An 18353-nucleotide genomic window follows, 5' to 3' on the forward strand; every position below is an offset into this window, starting at 1 on the left:
CCGCCCACTTACCTTCCATGTGACGGCGCAGGGGCTCTGGAGGGGTTGGGAAATGCCCCCTGCGCTTCCCCCATAAATCCCAGACACTCCGTGGGCTGAGCGGTACTTATCTCTTTGAAGCGAGGGGCCGGATGGTTCCTCCGGAGGCTCTGGGCCCCTCGCGTGTGAATTCCGTGGAGCTGCTGGGCACACGTCCACTCTCCTCGATGTCTCGAGCACAAGCCCCGTGCCTTGGGGCTTGCGCATGCGCATTCGCGCGCCACACCCAGCGCGGCTTCTCATTGGCTCGCAAGTCCGCATAGCATGCTGGGAAATGTAGTCCTGGCGTGCCAAATGCATTTGTAGTTTTGAACGGCAATATGTCTACAGAAAGGGCATAACAGCCTTTTAAAGTACAATAACTTTCTGGGTCTAGGTTTCTTCATGGTCCCTGGCCCTACAGCTCCAATAGTACATGGTCTATGGCCAGTCCTGCCCCTGACAGCAGCGCTATATTCAAGTCCCATTGTCCTTTGATATACAGCACCTCAATTTACAGAGCCGATGCTTCATTTCTTGTCTCTGCTCTCGCGCTGCTCCTCCGCTTCTTGCGGGTTGTTCTGTACATCCAGCCAATCCATGGCGTCTTCTGGGTTCTTGAAGAACAATGTCTTATTTTTGTGGAAGACTTTCAGTTTTGCCGGATACATCAGCATGTATTTAAATCCCGCTATGTGCAATCTCCTTTTAGCTGCTCCGATGTTCAGCCTTCCTCCTTGCACCTGGAATGTGTAGTCCGGGTATGCTGTTATTGTTGCCGATGCTCTTTTGATTGTGCCCCCTTTGCGAAAGTATTCCAGGATTGTCTCCCAATCATGGTAGTTTAGTATTTTGGCAATGATTGGCCTCGGTGGTGCACCCAGGGCTGGCCTCCGTGTCAGTGCGCGGTGAGCTCTCTCGACCGCAAATCCTTGGGTCAGCACCCCCCCTTCGAGCTCCTGTAGCAGCATGGTTTCTATGTAGTCCGTGGCATTAGATCCTTCTTCTCCTTCTGGGAGTCCAATTATGCGTACGTTGTTCCTTCGGGCCCGTCCTTCCGCCTCTTCCGCCCGGTTTTCTAGGTTGCTTACTTGCTGACACAGTGTATGGATTTCAGTGGCATTCACCTTGCAGGTGGTTGTGTTTGATTGGACTTCTTTTTCTAGCTTGCTTGTACGTTCGGCTATCGCTTTGACATCTTGCCGCAATAGGTTGACGTCCACTTGGACTGCGTCGATCTTGAATTCGAGAGATGTCTTTTGCCATAGCCGCTTCCAGCTTAGTTTTCCATGTGACTTTTAAGTCCGCTATTGCCTCTAGGATCTGTCTCTCACTCCTCGTCGGCCCTGTGTCTGTCTGTGGGCTCCTCTCTTTGCTGCTGGCGCCATCCGTGGTCTGGGATGTCCTGGCGTATTCATCCATAGTAGGCTGCTTTCTTTTTGATTTGGGAGGTTTGGATGCCATTTCGGTGACGGATGGAGTAGCTCTATATGTTCTTTGGAGCGCAGGTGTTAGTTGTGCTGTCTGCGTTGAGTCCACACTTCTAGGCTTTTGGTCGTAGGGGCTTCTGTTGATAGACGTGCTAGATGGGGTGTCTGTCCAGGTGTGCGTGGTTTTTAGTGGCCTGGCAGTCCTCTGCCCCCCAGTGGGATTCGGGCCCTCGCGTATCCTCGCTGGGGGCTGTGCCAGTCGCTGTTTGCTGTGTGCGGGGCCCAGGCTGGTCTAAATCCAGTATGTCTTCACCCAGGCATGCGTGCGGTTGGAGTATAGTTGTTAAGCTACTATCGTGTGTGCCAGTAGGCACTCCTCCTCAGCTGCCCCAGCGAGTGCTCACGGTGTTGGGCTGTCCGTCCCGTGTGCAGTTCGTAGATGAGTGTCTGCACGGTTCTGCAGCAGACTTGTGTGCACTATCTCAGGTGTCTTGCGTGTCACTTATTCTGCCTTGGCCCCGTCCACCGTATCTGGGAGCTGCCCGCTCCAGGATTACTTTCCCTCTACTCCCCCAGCCTGCAATGGCTCCCAGGCTGTGCTATGGTGCCAGTCTCAGGGAGGCTGCAATGGGCTCCGGCCTCCTTGGGGCATGTGCAGCCGCCCGCGTAGCCCTACGCGTGCTTCCTGCGGTTTTCCACCGCGTTGCTTCTCTTGCAGTCTCCTGTACTTGAAGCCGCACTCAGGCAGGCGGGTGCCGCATGTCTGTGTGTGTGCCCCGAGGCTGCCCAAGGGCGAGGTGTTCCTTGTCGCCGCACTCCAGCCGGCGGGTGCCTACCTCACTATGTGCGCCTCACGGTCTCCCAAGGGCGCAATTTTATTTGGGGAACGCTTCGGTGGAAGGATGTCGCGCATCTCTGTGTGCGCCCCGCGGCCGTCCGGGGGCGAGGTACTAGTTGTGGCCACTCTTCAGCAGGCAGTTGCTGCACTTCTCTGTGTGGGCCTGCGGCTGTCCAGGGGCGCAATGTTGGTGGGTGTTGCGCGTCTCTGTGTGTGCCCCAAAGCCGCCCAGGGGCGAGATGTTGATTGCTGCTGCACTCCGGCAGGCAGGTGCCACACTTCTCTCTGTGCACCCCGAGGCAGCCCAAGGGCGCAATGTTATTTTGGGGGTAAACTTCAGTTTGCGGGTGCTGCACGTCTCTGTGTGCGCCCCGCAGCTGCCCAGGTGCGAGATGTTTCTCGTAGTTGCGCTTCGGCAGGCGGGTGCCGCACTTCTCTGTGTGCGCCCCGCGACTGCCCACAGCCGCGATGTTGCTTCCGCTCCGCTTCACATGCGGCCTCCGTCGGCTGTTCCTACGCTCCACCCCCCCCCCGCCGCGTTCTCAAAGTTCCTCTCTCCGTTCTTGGCAGCCGTTTCACCAGACACCTTCCCGTCCCTCCCCCGCAATTTGCCTCAGCCGCTCATTCCCCAAGCTCACATTTCCGAGGTTGTTCCCTGGAGGTTCTCAGCACTTCGCCGATGCATTGTTCATTCGGAGCTGGTTGGTGCCGGTCTCCGTCGCCTGGCAGTGCTTCGCCAGATCAATAAGGTCCTTTATCAGCACAACCGTTTTCCGCACTGAGTGCCCCTTTGTTCTCCTATGCGGCCATCTTGCCTGGACTTTCATCCGAGCCACATCTTGTTTCCCGGTGCATAACTTTTATTTTACAATATGGTTTGGGATCTCAGTCCGCGTATCGCGTGCACTGTACCTTCACACAGCTGTAGGTCTCTTTGGGTGCATTGTTCGTTCGTCTGTCCGACGGGCAGTCACAGGATTTTGTAGGATCCTCGGGAGCTTCAGAGCAACCCGACTTTCTACATGGCCAGTTGGCCACGCCCCCTCCGGCATTTGTACAGTTATAAAACAACTTGCATTTTCTGCAGTGCTTCTTCATACGTGCAATCTTCATTCCGCAAATGAAAGTCTTCTCGATTCTTTACTCTGCCAATCAGATTCTATATTATCTGTGCGTCCTCTTCCTTGGGCTTCCTTCTCAGTGCATCACTTTCACCTCTTGTGACGTTACCAGCCTCCCTTTTTCACATCTTCACACTTCCTTGTGAATCTCCCTCAGGAGACCATCATCCTTTCGGGGATACACCATGTAGGGCTTTCTCAGAGGATACCTTGTATCAAAGACTCTTTGTGGTATAGGTACCATTACTGCCGTTGCACATTAAACAATTTCCGGTTTCCAACATATAGGCAGAATAGGTGTGGGACTTCCTGCAGAGGCGTTTGGCTGCTCCTCTACAGAATTATGAAAGAGGGAGAAGCACAATGATCACTACAGATGCCAGTAATGTGAGGCTAGGAGCAGAGCAGATACATAATGGTGGACTGTCAAAGTAGGAATATTACTACTGTAATAGTTATTTAGAATGTCTCTATACAAGCTAGATTTGATTGTGAAGATGAATGGTAGAATGGAGTGTTAGTGATATACACATAGGAGAAATGTCTACACAAAAATGCGCTATTTGCACAAAAAAACTTGTTCACCAAAAATATATGTTGATTGGAAATTAATTGTTGTCTTATAATTGTTCAAAAATGTATTTTATGAAATTGTAGCAGAATAAAATGATATAATTTTAATAAGAACACACTCTCTGGTCCTCAGCATGCGCTTTCTGAAACACATTTATTGAATTTTTCAGCACATAGGGCATCCTCTCTGTTTAGTATATAGGAGCAGTCTTGACACCGTTCCATGAAGGAAATGAGTATAATATAGAATTTGCATCTCAATTGCTTAAAATGGCATAAAAAGCTTATGCAACTATTGAGAAGGAAGCACTGGCCATCAGATGGGCTGCAGACAAATTCAGGCGTTTTGTCTGGGGAGTTAAATCCGAGTTACATACGGATCACAAACCACTGGTGGTAGTCTTCTCAACAAAGGATTTGGATAGAGTATCGTGCAGGATACGGAGATGGGTATCCACACTAAAAGAATTTTATTTTTCTGTGACATACATCCCGGGTGTGAAAAACTATGCTGCCGGTTATTTATTAAGAATGACAAACAATATGGACACCGAGGATGAGAATGATGATCAGGAAATGATTAGTGAGATATATGATTGTTAGGGAGAATTCTCATTTATGGCTAATTTCTCTCACCTAGTGAGTCCCCCAGCAGCTTTGCTGGACTTCTGGAGTTTATTTTTTTCCACCTGGTAAGAGTGAGAGCTTTTCCCCCACTCTTATCTGTGTTTTGCTATGTGTTACCATCTGTTTTTGTGATTGTACACCACTTCAGTAGCCTCCTTCTTTGTTTGTGTGTCACACAGCACCTTCAGTGCTGTGGCACAGGGTTGTCTTTGAGACTTCCCTCGACTCCATTTCTGAGGCGACTACTGTCCCCCAGAAAAGAGTACTTTTGGCTCCGTTGAATCGTGAACTGTTAGACCGTGTGATCTTCGGCAACTGCCCCCAGTGTTTTTCGACCCTGGCTCCGGCCCTTTGACTTTTGAACTCCTGTCTCTGAGTGTTTCTTGATTCTGCCTGCCTAACCAAAATATTGCCTGTGAGTTTTGCCTCCAACTCCCTCTGGGTATCTCAGGTGCTAAGTGTGTTTTTGCCCCGGTAGCATTCATGTCACGGATACGCGTTTGTTTAGTAGACCAAACTGTCAAAAAGTGATCGCATTCATATCCGCGGTAACGTGTTTTTGTGCCTAACACCGGTTCATTCCAACACAGGGTACTTACCTTGAGACTTACTGTACAAAGTGAATTGGTTAGTTGTAGTATATTTAACGTGTGGTTTTCATTGAAGTTTAATAGAAGTGTTGTGTTTATAACGAATGGTTTAAAAATAAATGTTCTTATATTTTTCTACCTGAAACCTTGAGTCAGTGTTTGCTTGAGTCACAGTAATTGTGGTCCCTTTGTGTAATCTCTGCTACTGCTTATATACTCTTGAGATAAGCCTGGCTGCTCCGCCACTGCTACCACTATGACATAGTAGTACAGGCTTGTAACAAAGGTAAAACTTGTATCACCACCTGTAGTCTTAATTGTGTGTAGTGGTCCCTAAGGACACTGCACAGGTTTCTGCCTAACAATGATGCAGCAATATTGAAGCTAGAGTGGTATGAAGAGATGATGAAGGATACAAAAATGTTGTTTGTGACGAAAGAGTCTGCAAGAAGGAGGATTAAACAAGGAGAAAATGCAAAAGGCAGGAGTAAAAGGCTTCTGGAACGTGAGAGATGAACTTTGCATTCAAGATGGCTGTTTTATGAGAGGAGATAAGTTGGTGCCACCTGAGGTGAAGGTGATACGTCTTGGACATGAAGGTCACCAAGGAATTGTAAAGACCAAGCACAGAATAAGGAGTACTTATTGGTGATTCTGCTCCCCTGCCCCCCTCCCCCGAGCCTACTTCTGCAGGAGTCTGTCCTGATACATTCTGGTTTCACCATTACCGTCTTGTGGCCGGATGCTGGATTTGACTTTTATGAACTTCATTGATTCACGGTGCGTCACCCTTTCTCAACTCTCATGCTGGGCTTCCTTTGCATATTGTACTCATGACGGCCCTGAATCATGCTGTTCCCATCTTGATCTTGTATCCTGGCTTGCAACATTATGTGTTACTACTGACTTCTGCAATTGTATTCGCTCTTCCCTCTTGCTTTTCCACTCTTTTTGACTGCTTACTCTCTGTTCTCTCCTCCTCTCCCTTTCTCCCTTTTCCTATCTCCTCCCCTCCTCCCCTTACTTTCTTCTATGCATTTACTCTATCAGAATTGTCACTGGACCCAGTATGAAAGCAACCTCGTCTGTCTCTTCCTACCTCCCCTTAAACTCCCCCCTCCAGCACTATCTGAAATGTCGTCAGACCTAGTACGATAGTCGCTTGTTTTGTTCCTCCCCTCCCTTTCTGCACCCCTCTCCTTCACCTTTTGTTTTTTTCCGGCTCTACCAGAAATGTCGACAGGCCTAGTACGGTAGTCGTCTGTCTGTTTCCATTTCATTCCCACTCCGCCCCCCCCCCACTTCCTTATCTATGTCTTAGCTCTTGCACTATCTGAAATGTCCTCAGGCTGAGTATGATAGTCAATTTCCAATCCTTACTGTTCATGGCCTGTAAGAATGTCACTGTATTTTCCCTTGTTCCAGCCCTTGCCTTGAAGTGCTTTGAAACACACTGTGTATAGACGCTATATTAATAAACTATCATATCAACGTGTGACACGCAGATTGAGAGGAGCATCACAAACTGTATCCTTTGTATAAACTGTGATAAAGGATGTGTGAGTGAAAAGTATCTCATGGCGTTTACGGCTATTCCGGAGAAACCATGTAAGAAGTTAGCCATTGATGTGCTCGGGCCTGGAGTGGGGGATGTCAGACATATTGAATTGTGGTTATTGATCTGTTGACCAGATGGGCAGAGCTGACGATGGTCCCACATGTGACGACTAGAAGGGTGATTGATTTTTTAGAAGAGTTGTGTGAACGTGAGGGGTACCCAGAAGAGGTATTGACTGACAATGGTTCACAATTCAAGTCTAGAGAAATGGAAAATTACTTTGAGGAAAGATCTATTATCCACAAAACCACCAGTGCCATATATCACCCCCAGACTAATGGCATTGTGGAGAGGTACAATAGAGTGATTAAGGAAGCCATCAGGTGGACATGGTCGAATGGGAAAGATTGGAAGGAGGTTGTGAGAAGAACAATGGTGGCCCATAGGTTCATGTCACATAGCACTACAGGGGTTTCACCATTCGAACTGAGCAGGGGAAGGAAAGCCAATACTAAATTGTTTCCAGGTTGGATGGATGATGTGACAGGTATGGATGTGAGGTTGGGTGAGGTGAAGGACTACATCAGGGCAAGACAATTAACCAAAACATTGCAGCTTGACAATAGCCGTTTCAAAAGAGTGAAAGTGCTGTGAGTTGGGTGTTGGGTCAGGATCAAGTTACAGGTTGTGTTGAGGGAGGATGGATGTCAATGGTCAAACCCCATTGAGGTTGTCCAGGTTTTCAAACATGCTGTGGGAACAAAGGATGGTAGAGTGTGGAAGAAGAAGAGAGCGATGATACTGACAAAGGATGTAGATGAAAGCAGGGGGTGGAATGGTAGTAAAGTTAAGAGAGGTGGTAGATGTAATACACCTTTCTTTGGGAGCACATTTTCCTTGGCATATAATACAGATGTGCCACTGACACATCAAGGTTTGGAAGACCCAGATATTTGAGTGACTATGCTGAGTCTTAAGAATCTCAAGATGCTCTGCCAAGGAAAGGGCATATGTAGAATCGTGGCAAGCGAGGCGGACGGAGAAGGAGAGGGATGACGTTCATGTCCCCACTTACTAGTATTCCCAATCTAATATATAGGTACAAAATAAAGCCTATTTGAGTAATTGAACAAGCATTCGCCTACACTTCAAAATGCAAGTAAAAAAACAGCAAAACTCAGGTAGATTTTGGGCAACTTGCATTTAGCTTTGGGAAAAGAAAATGTTGATCCAACAGAGCAAGACAAAGACAATACAAAACATGTTGTACAACTTAAAAGATGACATGCCATAGGATAACACATTGTAGGGTTGCAAACCTGAGGCAGACCATGTGGCTTAGAGCAGGCATATAGCAAAACATGCCATCCTGGGCATCCCACACACTCATGGTAGTGAGTCAATAGCCTGTGCCAGCCTATATGTGCATGGAAGCAGACTATGGGGCACATAACAGTGTCCCTTCCTTTAAGCGGCCTGTGCCTTTAAGCGTAGCCCCGCCCCTTTCCTTGGTCACCCGCAGTTGAAGGGAGGACAGCCAATCTGAAACTCTGAGGACCCGGAAGCCCCGCCCTCCGGTGAAGCAGGCCCGTGGTGCGCAGATCCTGGCAGCGGAGGCGGCTCTGCCATTGGCTGAGCTCTGTGCCCGTCTCCCGACGCACAGGCCCTCTGGTGGCGTGTTTGGTTGCGCAGCGCGGAGGAGACGCTGCCCTTCGGGGGATGGAGGGTGAGCGGCGGCGGAGGGTGAAGGGGCGTGGGGAGCGCGGCACTGAGGGGCAGCACTGGTTCCTGATGCCACCCAGATCTAAACCTCGACCAGCCGACCCTGCGCGCCGGATTCTGCCCTGCCCCTCCCCCCAGGGGTAGGGGGGTGGGGCTGCCAGTGCAGGCCTCCTCGCCCTCTGCTTATTCCCTGCAGTGCCTCCCCGTGAGTCTGTCCGGCCCCTCATCCCGCACCCCATGCACTGCTTCCCGGGAGTAGCCTCCTGCACCCGCCCTGACTCCTGTCATTCTGCCCTCCAGCACCTGCCCTGACCCCTGTCATTCTGCCCTCCTGCACCTGCCCTGACATTCTGCCCTCCTGCACCAGCCCTGATCCCTGTCATTCTGCCCTCCTGCACCTGCCCTGACCCCTGTCATTCTGCCCTGACCCCTGTCATTCTGCCCTGACCCCTGTCATTCTGCCCTCCTGCCCTGACATTCTGCCCTCCTGCACCTGCCCTGACATTCTGCCCTCCTGCACCTGCCCTGACCCCTGTCATTCTGCCCTCCTGCACCTGCCCTGACCCCTGACATTCTGCCCTCCTGCACCTGCCCTGACCCCTGTCATTCTGCCCTCCTGCACCTGCCCTGACATTCTGCCCTCCTGCACCTGCCCTGACATTCTGCCCTCCTGCACCTGCCCTGGCCCCTGTCATTCTGCCCTCCTGCACCTGCCCTGACCCCTGTCATTCTGCCCTCCTGCACCTGCCCTGACCCCTGTCATTCTGCCCTCCTGCACCTGCCCTGACATTCTGCCCTCCTGCACCTGCCCTGATCCCTGTCATTCTGCCCTCCTGCCCTGACCCCTGACATTCTGCCCTCCTGCACCTGCCCTGACCCCTGTCATTCTGCCCTCCTGCCCTGACATTCTGCCCTCCTGCACCTGCCCTGACATTCTGCCCTCCTGCACCTGCCCTGACATTCTGCCCTCCTGCACCTGCCCTGACCCCTGTCATTCTGCCCTCCTGCACCTGCCCTGACCCCTGTCATTCTGCCCTCCTGCACCTGCCCTGACCCCTGACATTCTGCCCTCCTGCACCTGCCCTGACCCCTGTCATTCTGCCCTCCTGCACCTGCCCTGACATTCTGCCCTCCTGCACCTGCCCTGACATTCTGCCCTCCTGCACCTGCCCTGACCCCTGTCATTCTGCCCTCCTGCACCTGCCCTGACCCCTGTCATTCTGCCCTCCTGCACCTGCCCTGACATTCTGCCCTCCTGCACCTGCCCTGGCCCCTGTCATTCTGCCCTCCTGCACCTGCCCTGACCCCTGTCATTCTGCCCTCCTGCACCTGCCCTGACCCCTGTCATTCTGCCCTCCTGCACCTGCCCTGACATTCTGCCCTCCTGCACCTGCCCTGATCCCTGTCATTCTGCCCTCCTGCCCTGACCCCTGACATTCTGCCCTCCTGCACCTGCCCTGACCCCTGTCATTCTGCCCTCCTGCCCTGACATTCTGCCCTCCTGCACCTGCCCTGACATTCTGCCCTCCTGCACCTGCCCTGACATTCTGCCCTCCTGCACCTGCCCTGACCCCTGTCATTCTGCCCTCCTGCACCTGCCCTGACCCCTGTCATTCTGCCCTCCTGCACCTGCCCTGACCCCTGACATTCTGCCCTCCTGCACCTGCCCTGACCCCTGTCATTCTGCCCTCCTGCACCTGCCCTGACATTCTGCCCTCCTGCACCTGCCCTGACATTCTGCCCTCCTGCACCTGCCCTGACCCCTGTCATTCTGCCCTCCTGCACCTGCCCTGACCCCTGTCATTCTGCCCTCCTGCACCTGCCCTGACATTCTGCCCTCCTGCACCTGCCCTGACATTCTGCCCTCCTGCACCTGCCCTGACCCCTGTCATTCTGCCCTCCTGCACCTGCCCTGACCCCTGTCATTCTGCCCTCCTGCACCCTCCCTGACCCCTGTCATTGTTTGTTTGTTTGTTTATTTATTTATTAATGCGCTCCAAGCCCGTGGGCAGTCGGGCGCAGCAAAACAAGTAGATTCGAAACTTAGTTACAGAGGCCTGAACACAGCCTATTACAAAAACAGTGGTAATTTACAGCAAGTGATACTTTACAGCAGGTGATACAGGTGAGGCAGTACATGTAGGATCAGCAGGAGGAAGCGCAGAGGAATGTTGTCTTAACAGGTGTTGCAATCGTTGTTGTGCAGCCATTTGATGGCATTAGATCTAAATCTAGTGTAAGGTAGGGGGCGTCTAAGGTCAAGTGGGAGTGTGTTCCATGCTTGGGCAGCTCTGACTGGGAAGCTAGATCCACCCGCCGTGGTGAGTTTAAATCTAGGGACTTCAAGTAAGTAGGTGTTGGCAGATCTTGTCGATCGGTTAGAGGACCTCCATAGGATTCTTTCAGCTAGGTATGGGGGTGCTTGGTTGTTAAGGCATTTGGCTGTGAGAGAGATGGTTTTGAGGAAGATTCTGTCCTTGATCTTGAGCCAGTGTGCCTCGGTCCGATGTTTGGAAATGTGCTCTCTACGTGGGATATTCAGGGCTGCTCTAAGAGCATTATTCTGTAATCTTTGTAGTTTGTCTGTGACCGCCTTGTTTGCACCTGAATATAGGGCGTTGCAATAGTCCAGTCTGGACATGACAAGAGCATTGGCCAAGGTGAGGCAGCTGGCACTTGACAGGAAGGGTCTGGCAGCACGGATAAGTTTACACGTGTAAGTGGTTGTGGAGGCTAGGGAGTTCACTTGCTTTTTGAGGGAGAGAGCTGAATCGAGGTAAAAACCTAGAGTTTTAACCTCGCGCATAACCTTAATAGTATTATTGTCGATGTTGAATGAGGCATAGTCCGGGGTGAGTTTAGAAAGGTTATGGTCTGAGCCGAGGAGCAATATTTCAGTTTTATCGTCGTTCAGGCAGAGGCCATGGGTGGCCATCCATGCCTGAATGAGGATGTAGATTTTATTCACCAAAGCCAGGTCCGCTCCATAGTTGCCCGAAAGGGGTATGAGGATCTGGGTGTCATCTGCGTAATTTGTGTAGGTGACACCCAGTCTGTCCAACTTGTCAAACAGTGGCTTGGTGAAGATATTGTACATGGTGGGTGAGACACAAGAGCCCTGAGGGACTCCACATGTAATTTGGATGGGGTCGGCACAGGTGGATGTGGAAAACACTCTCATGGTGCGGTTGGCTAGAAAGGATTGTACCCATGCTATAGCTTCTCCTGTGAAGTTGGCAGCGAGCTTGAGGTGGTTGCATAAGACTGCATGATCCACCAGATCAAAAGCTGCTGACAGGTCCAGTAGGAGCAGCAGCGCTGTTTTACCACTATCCTTAAATTCATCCATTTTAGTTTTAAGATCTATTAAGGCTGTTTCGGTGCCATGGAGGGGGCGGAAGCCCGATTGGCGTGAGCCAAGTAGATGGTTGAATTCTAAGTAATCTTGAATTTGGAGATAGGCCACTCTATCGATGATTTTTAGTAGAAAGGGTACAGTGGTGATAGGCCTATAGTTAGTCGGGATGGAAGGGTCAAGGGTTTGTTTTTTAAGAAGGGGGAGGACCCACGATTCTTTTAGGTTGGCTGGCACTGTGTTGGATTTGAAGGAGGAGTTAATGAGCTTCGAGATAAATGGGGCTAAGTCTCTAGCTGCGTCCTTTATTATTTGGGCAGGGCAACTGTCACCCTTGCAGTTGGAAGGCTTCAGTGAGAGTATAACCTTCTCAGTGTCGATGATAGAGATAGGTTTAAAGCTAAAAGGGGGGATAGTATTGGGTTCAGTCACTAGTGGTACTTGTTGAACAGTGGGAGAGAGGGTGTCCTTTTTATTAGTTATTTTAAGTTGGAGGGTGGCAATTTTATTTGATAGGGCATTCTGGATATTCGTGCACCATATCTTGTCTTTGGGAATTGTATCAGTAGGTTGGATGGGAGATTCCATTTCCCTGAGGATGGCAAAGAGTTCCTTAGTATTAGATTTGGCATTGGTAATTCTGTTATTGAATACATTTTTTTTAGTGTTGATAATTTCAGACTTGTAAAGTTTAGTAAATTGGGTTAAGTTAGCCTTGTTGTCGTCGGTGGGCGAGTTACGCCAGATAGTTTGGAGTTTTCGTTTCTGATTTCTCAGGTCTTTAAGCTGGGGGGTGAACCAAGCATTAAGGTGGGCTTCTTGTTTAGCTTTACGTAGTTTTGGGGGTGCAATCGTGTCTAGAGCATGAGACATGGCTTTATTAAAGGTGTCTACTAAGGTGTCTGGGTCAGTGTTGTCTTTCAGGCCATTGATAGTGGGGAGGAGAAGGGGGATAAGTTTTTCTGTGGTAATGTCTTTTTTACTTCTAGTGGGAAGTGGTGGTATCATTTTGATAATTTTAGGGCTGAGCAGGTCAAGTGTGGCAGTGAAGTTTATTAGGTGGTGGTCGGTCCATAGTTGAGGGGTGATGTCAGTAATGACTATGTTGCAGTTAAGTTCAGATACCCAGTCAAGGGTCCGTCCTTTAGTATGTGTGGGGGAGAGGACTTTTTGTGTAAGGCCGTGGTCATTTAGAATAGCTGTTATGGCGAGGGCATTTTTGTTGTCTGGCTCATTAAAGCCGATGTTGAAGTCGCCCAGCATCAGCATTTGCGAATGATTTTGGTTATTGTTTGCTATGAGGGTAGTGAGAGGGTAGGGCACCTGCCCTGACATTCTGCCCTCCTGCACCTGCCCTGACCCCTGTCATTCTGCCCTCCTGCACCTGCCCTGACATTCTGCCCTCCTGCACCTGCCCTGACCCCTGTCATTCTGCCCTGACATTCTGCCCTCCTGCACCTGCCCTGACCCCTGTCATTCTGCCCTCCTGCACCTGCCCTGACATTCTGCCCTCCCGCACCCGCCCTGACCCCGGTCATTCTGCCCTCCTGCACCTGCCCTGACATTCTGCCCTCGTGCACCTGCCCTGACCCCTGTCATTCTGCCCTCCTGCTCCTGCCCTGACATTCTGCCCTCCTGCACCTGCCCTGACCCCTGTCATTCTGCCCTCCTGCACCTGCCCTGACATTCTGCCCTCCTCCACCCGCCCTGTCTCCTGTCATTCTGCCCTCCTGCACCCGCCCTGTCTCCTGTCATTCTGCCCTCTTGCACCCGCCCTGTCTCCTGTCATTCTGCCCTGCACCCGCCCTGTCCCCTGTCATTCTGCCCTCCTGCACCCGCCCTGACCCCTGTCATTCTGCCCTCCTGCACCCGCCCTGTCCCCTGTCATTCTGCCCTCCTGCACCCGCCCTGTCCCCTGTCATTCTGCCCTCCTGCACCCGCCCTGTCTCCTGTCATTCTGCCCTCCTGCACCCGCCCTGACCCCTGTCATTCTGCCCTCCTGCACCCGCCCTGACCCCTGTCATTCTGCCCTCCTGCACCCGCCCTGACCCCTGTCATTCTGCCCTCCTGCACCCGCCCTGACCCCTGTCATTCTGCCCTCCTGCACCCGCCCTGACCCCTGTCATTCTGCCCTCCTGCACCCGCCCTGTCTCCTGTCATTCTGCCCTTCTGCACCTGCCCTGTCCCCTGTCATTCTGCCCTCCTGCACCCGCCCTGTCTCCTGTCATTCTGCCCTCCTGCACCTGCGCTGACCCCTGTCATTCTGCCCTCCTGCACCTGCCCTGACATTCTGCCCTCCTGCACCCGCCCTCACCCCTGTCATTCTGCCCTCCTGCACCTGCCCTGACATTCTGCCCTCCTGCACCCGCCCTGACCCCTGTCATTCTGCCCTCCTGCACCTGCCCTGACATTCTGCCCTCCTGCACCTGCCCTGACCCCTGTCATTCTGCCTTCCTGCTCCTGCCCTGACATTCTGCCCTCCTGCACCTGCCCTGACCCCTGTCATTCTGCCCTCCTGCACCTGCCATGACATTCTGCCCTCCTCCACCCGCCCTGTCCCCTGTCATTCTGCCCGCCTGCACCCGCCCTGTCCCGTAATTCTGCCCTCCTGCACCAGCCCTGACCCCTCTCATTCTGCCCTCCTGCACCCGCCCTGTCTCCTGTCATTCTGCCCTCCTGCAACTCCCTGTCCTGTCATTCTGCCCTCCTGCACCCGCCCTGACCCCTGTCATTCTGCCCTCCTGCACCCGCCCTGACCCCTGTCATTCTGCCCTCCTGCACCCGCCCTGCCTCCTGTCATTCTGCCCTCCTGCACCCACCCTGACCCCTGTCATTCTGCCCTCCTGCACCCACCCTGTCCCCTGTCATTCTGCCCTCCTGCACCTGCCCTGACCCCTGTCATTCTGCAACCGCCCTGTCCCCTGTCATTCTGCCCTCCTGACCCGTCATTCTGCCCTCCTGCACCCACCATGTCCCGTCATTCTGCCCTCCTGCACCTGCCCTGTCCCCTGTCATTCTGCCCTCCTGCACCCGCCATGACCCCTGTCATTCTGCCCTCCTGCACCCGCCCTGACCCCCGTCATTCTGCCCTCCTGCACCCGCCATGTCCCCTGTCATTCTGCCCTCCTGCACCTGCCCTGACCCCTGTCATTCTGCACCCGCCCTGACCCCTGTCATTCTGCCCTCCTGCACCCGCCCTGTCATTCTGCCCTCCTGCACCCGCCCTGTCCCCTGTCATTCTGCCCTCCTGCACCCGCCCTTTCTCCTGTCATTCTGCCCTCCTGCACCCACCATGTCCCCTGTCATTCTGCCCTCCTGCACCTGCCCTGTCCCCTGTGATTCTGCCCTCTTGCACCCGCCCTGACCCCTGTCATTCTTCCCTCCTGCCCTGACCCCTGTCATTCTGCCCTCCTCCACCTGCCCTGACCCCTGTCATTCTGCCCTCCTCCACCTGCCCTGTCCCCTGTCATTCTGCCCTCCTCCACCAGCCCTGTCTCCTGTCATTCTGCCCTCCTGCACCCGCCTGTCCCCTGTCATTCTGCCCTCCTGCACCTGCCCTGTGTCCTGTCACTCTGCCCTCCTTCACCTGCCCTGTGTCATGTCACTCTGCCCACCTGCACCCGTCCTGTCTCCTGTCATTCTGCCCTCCTGCCCTGTCTCCTGTCATTCTGCCCTCCTGCACCCGCCCTGTCATTCTGCCCTCCTGCACCCGCCCTGTCCCCTGTCATTCTGCCCTCCTGCACCCGCCCTGACCCCTGTCATTCTGCCCTCCTGCACCTGCCCTGACCCCTGTCATTCTGCCCTCCTGCCCTGTCATTCTGCCCTCCTGTCCTGTCCCCTGTCATTCTGCCCTCCTGCCCTGTCTCCTGTCATTCTGCCCTCCTGCACCCGCCCTGTCATTCTGCCCTCCTGCATCTGCCCTCCTGCACCTGCCCTGACCCCTGTCATTCTGCCCTCCTGCACCCGCCCTGTCATTCTGCAACCGCCCTGCCATTCTGCCCTCCTGCACCTGCCCTGACCCCTGTCATTCTGCCCTCCTGCCCTGATCCCTGCCATTCAGCCCTCGTGCACCCGCCCTGTCCCCTGTCATTCTGCCCTCCTGCACCCGCCCTGTCATTCTGCCCTCCTGCACCCGCCCTGTCTCCTGTCATTCTGCCCTCCTGCACCCGCCCTGTCTCCTGTCATTCTGCCCTCCTGCACCTGCCCTGACCCCTGTCATTCTGTCCTCCTGTCCCCTGTCATACTGCCCTCCTGCACCCGCCCTGACCCCTGTCATTCGGCCCTCCTGCACCTGCCCTGTCATTCTGCGCTCCTGCACCCGCCCTGTCTCCTGTCATTCTGCCCTCCTGCACCCGCCCTGTCTCCTGTCATTCTGCCCTCCTGCACCCGCCCTGTCTCCTGTCATTCTGCCCTCCTGCACCCGCCCTGTCTCCTGTCATTCTGCCCTCCTGCACCTGCCCTGTCTCCTGCCTTTCTTCCCTCCTGCACCTGCCCTGTCCCGTGCCATTCTGCCCTCCTGCACCTGCCCTGTCCCGTGCCATTCTGCCCTCATGCACCTGCCCCGACTCTGGCTATTCTGGCCTCATGCACTTGCCTGCCCCTGTCAATTTGCTCTCCTGCCCTGAAACCTCTCATAATGCTTCCCCTGTCATTCTTTCCTGAGCTCTATCATTCTTCCTGCATCTCCGGTCATTCTGCCTCCCAGCCCCCATACACTAGCTCTGCCTTCCCGGCCATTCTGCCCCCAACCCCAGGGCTGGCCCGTTATTCGGCAGCCATGCACTTGCCCTTTATTGTCATTTTGCCCCTGCCTTTTACTGGGTTGTGGGTGTGTGTACTACTCGCTTGTAAGGAGCGTGTCCTCGGTTTGGCGCTGTATGCTATGTTCTTGTAAGGTGTATGCGCTGGGTTTGTTTGTATGTGGTGGGCTATCCTGGGTTTGTACCTATGTGCGGTGGGTTTGTAGCTGTGCACATTGAGGGTCGTGCTTTGATTTAAGCTGCTTCTGAGGGGGCAATCCTGGATTATCCAGTGTCTCTTCTGAGTTTGGTACTGTGTTCTTGTAAGGCGGTGTGCTGGGTTTGGTGCTGTCTGTGAGGTGTGCTTTCTAAGGTGATGTGCTGATTTGGTGGGAGTGCTTGGTTTGGTGCTGCCTGTGAGGTGTGCTGGGTTTGGTGCTGTCTGTGAGGTGTGCTGGGTTTGGTGCTGTCTGTGAGGTGTGCTGGGTTTGGTGCTGTATGTGAGGTGTGCTTTATAAGGTGATGTGCTGATTTGGTGGGAGTGCTTGGTTTGGTGCTGCCTGTGAGGTGTGTGGCCGTGCGCTTGTGATGGGATGTGTTGATGTGTGTCAAGTGTCTGAGTTTGTAGCTGTGAGTGTAAACGGGAATGCTGGGTTTGCGGCTGCGTGTTTAATTTAATCTGGTATGACGTTTATATAGCGCCTATGTCCATTCTTATTGGCTCAAAGTGCTTCTGGTTAACAACCTGGAGGGACGTAAGTCGGTCGAAAGGGAGATTTGGCCAGAGGAGTTTAGAATGCGGGTGTGCATTTCAGCCAATATGCAGGAAAGTAGGGTTGGCCAAGTCCCTGCTTGCCACCCATATCGAGCAGGCTTGTGGATGGGTAGTGGGGGTGGCCAGTCCCTTCTTGCCACCCATACTGAGCTAGCCTGTGGATGGCTAGTGGGGGTGGCCAGTCCCTTCTTGCCACCCATACTGAGCAGGCCTGTGGATGGGTAGTGGGGGTGGTCAAGTCCCCGCTTGCCACCCATACTGAGCTAGCCTGTGGATGGCTAGTGCCTTTTGGCCAGTCCCTTCTTGCCACCTATACTGAGCAGGCCTGTGGATGGCTAGTGGGGGTGGCCAAGTCCCTGCTTGCCACCCATACTGAGCAGGCTTGTGGGGGTGGCCAGTCCCTGCTTGCCACCCATACTGAGCAGGCCTGTGGATGGGTAGTGGGAGTGGCCAGTCCCTGCTTGCCACCCTTTGCCACCCATACTGAGCAGGACTGTGGATGGCTAGTGGGGGTGGCCAAGTCCCTGCTTGCCACCCATACTGAGCAGGCTTGTGGATGGCTAGTGGGGGTGGCCAATCCCTGCTTGCCACCCATACTGAGCAGGCTTGTGGATGGGTAGTGGGGGTGGCCAGTCCCTGCTTGCCACCCATACTGAGCAGGCTTGTGGATGGGTAGTGCAGGCTTGTGGATGGGTAGTGGGGGTGGCCAGTCCCTGCTTGCCACCCTTTGCCACCCATACTGAGCAGGCCTGTGGGTGGCTAGTGGGGGCGGCCAGTCCCTTCTTGCCACCCATACTGAGCAGGCTTGTGGATGGGTAGTAGGGGTGGCCAAGTCCCTGCTTGCCACCCATATTGAGCAGGCTTGTGGATGGGTGCTGTGAGGTTATAGTGAGACTATGAGAGTCCAGGAGACTGATCATGTGTCCAGCTAGACTGAACTTTTATCGTGGAACTTAGCTGCTTTCTAATGCTAGAGGTGTTGTGTGATGTCTTCAAGTAGCGTGTGA

The 18353-nt window shown here is 53.5% G+C and overlaps 1 protein-coding gene across 4 annotated transcripts in view; it reads left to right on the forward strand.

The window, feature by feature from the left end:
* The first annotated feature begins 8350 nt into the window (after positions 1-8350).
* Positions 8351-18353, forward strand: part of MIGA2 (mitoguardin 2) — a 288693-nt gene continuing 278690 nt past the window's right edge. For 2 of the 4 annotated variants that reach the window (XM_069609212.1, XM_069609215.1), the window contains exon 1: positions 8351-8481. The gene's annotated coding sequence lies outside the window, so the exon portion shown is untranslated. Of the gene's footprint in view, positions 8482-8501; positions 8683-18353 lie in introns of those variants that run through there. The other 2 variants (XM_069609214.1, XM_069609213.1) reach the window with 2 other exon arrangements.

The sequence above is a fragment of the Ambystoma mexicanum genome, chromosome 8 (genome assembly GCF_040938575.1).
Source record: "Ambystoma mexicanum isolate Mex_15411 chromosome 8, UKY_AmexF1_1, whole genome shotgun sequence".
Classification (NCBI taxonomy): domain Eukaryota; kingdom Metazoa; phylum Chordata; class Amphibia; order Caudata; family Ambystomatidae; genus Ambystoma; species Ambystoma mexicanum.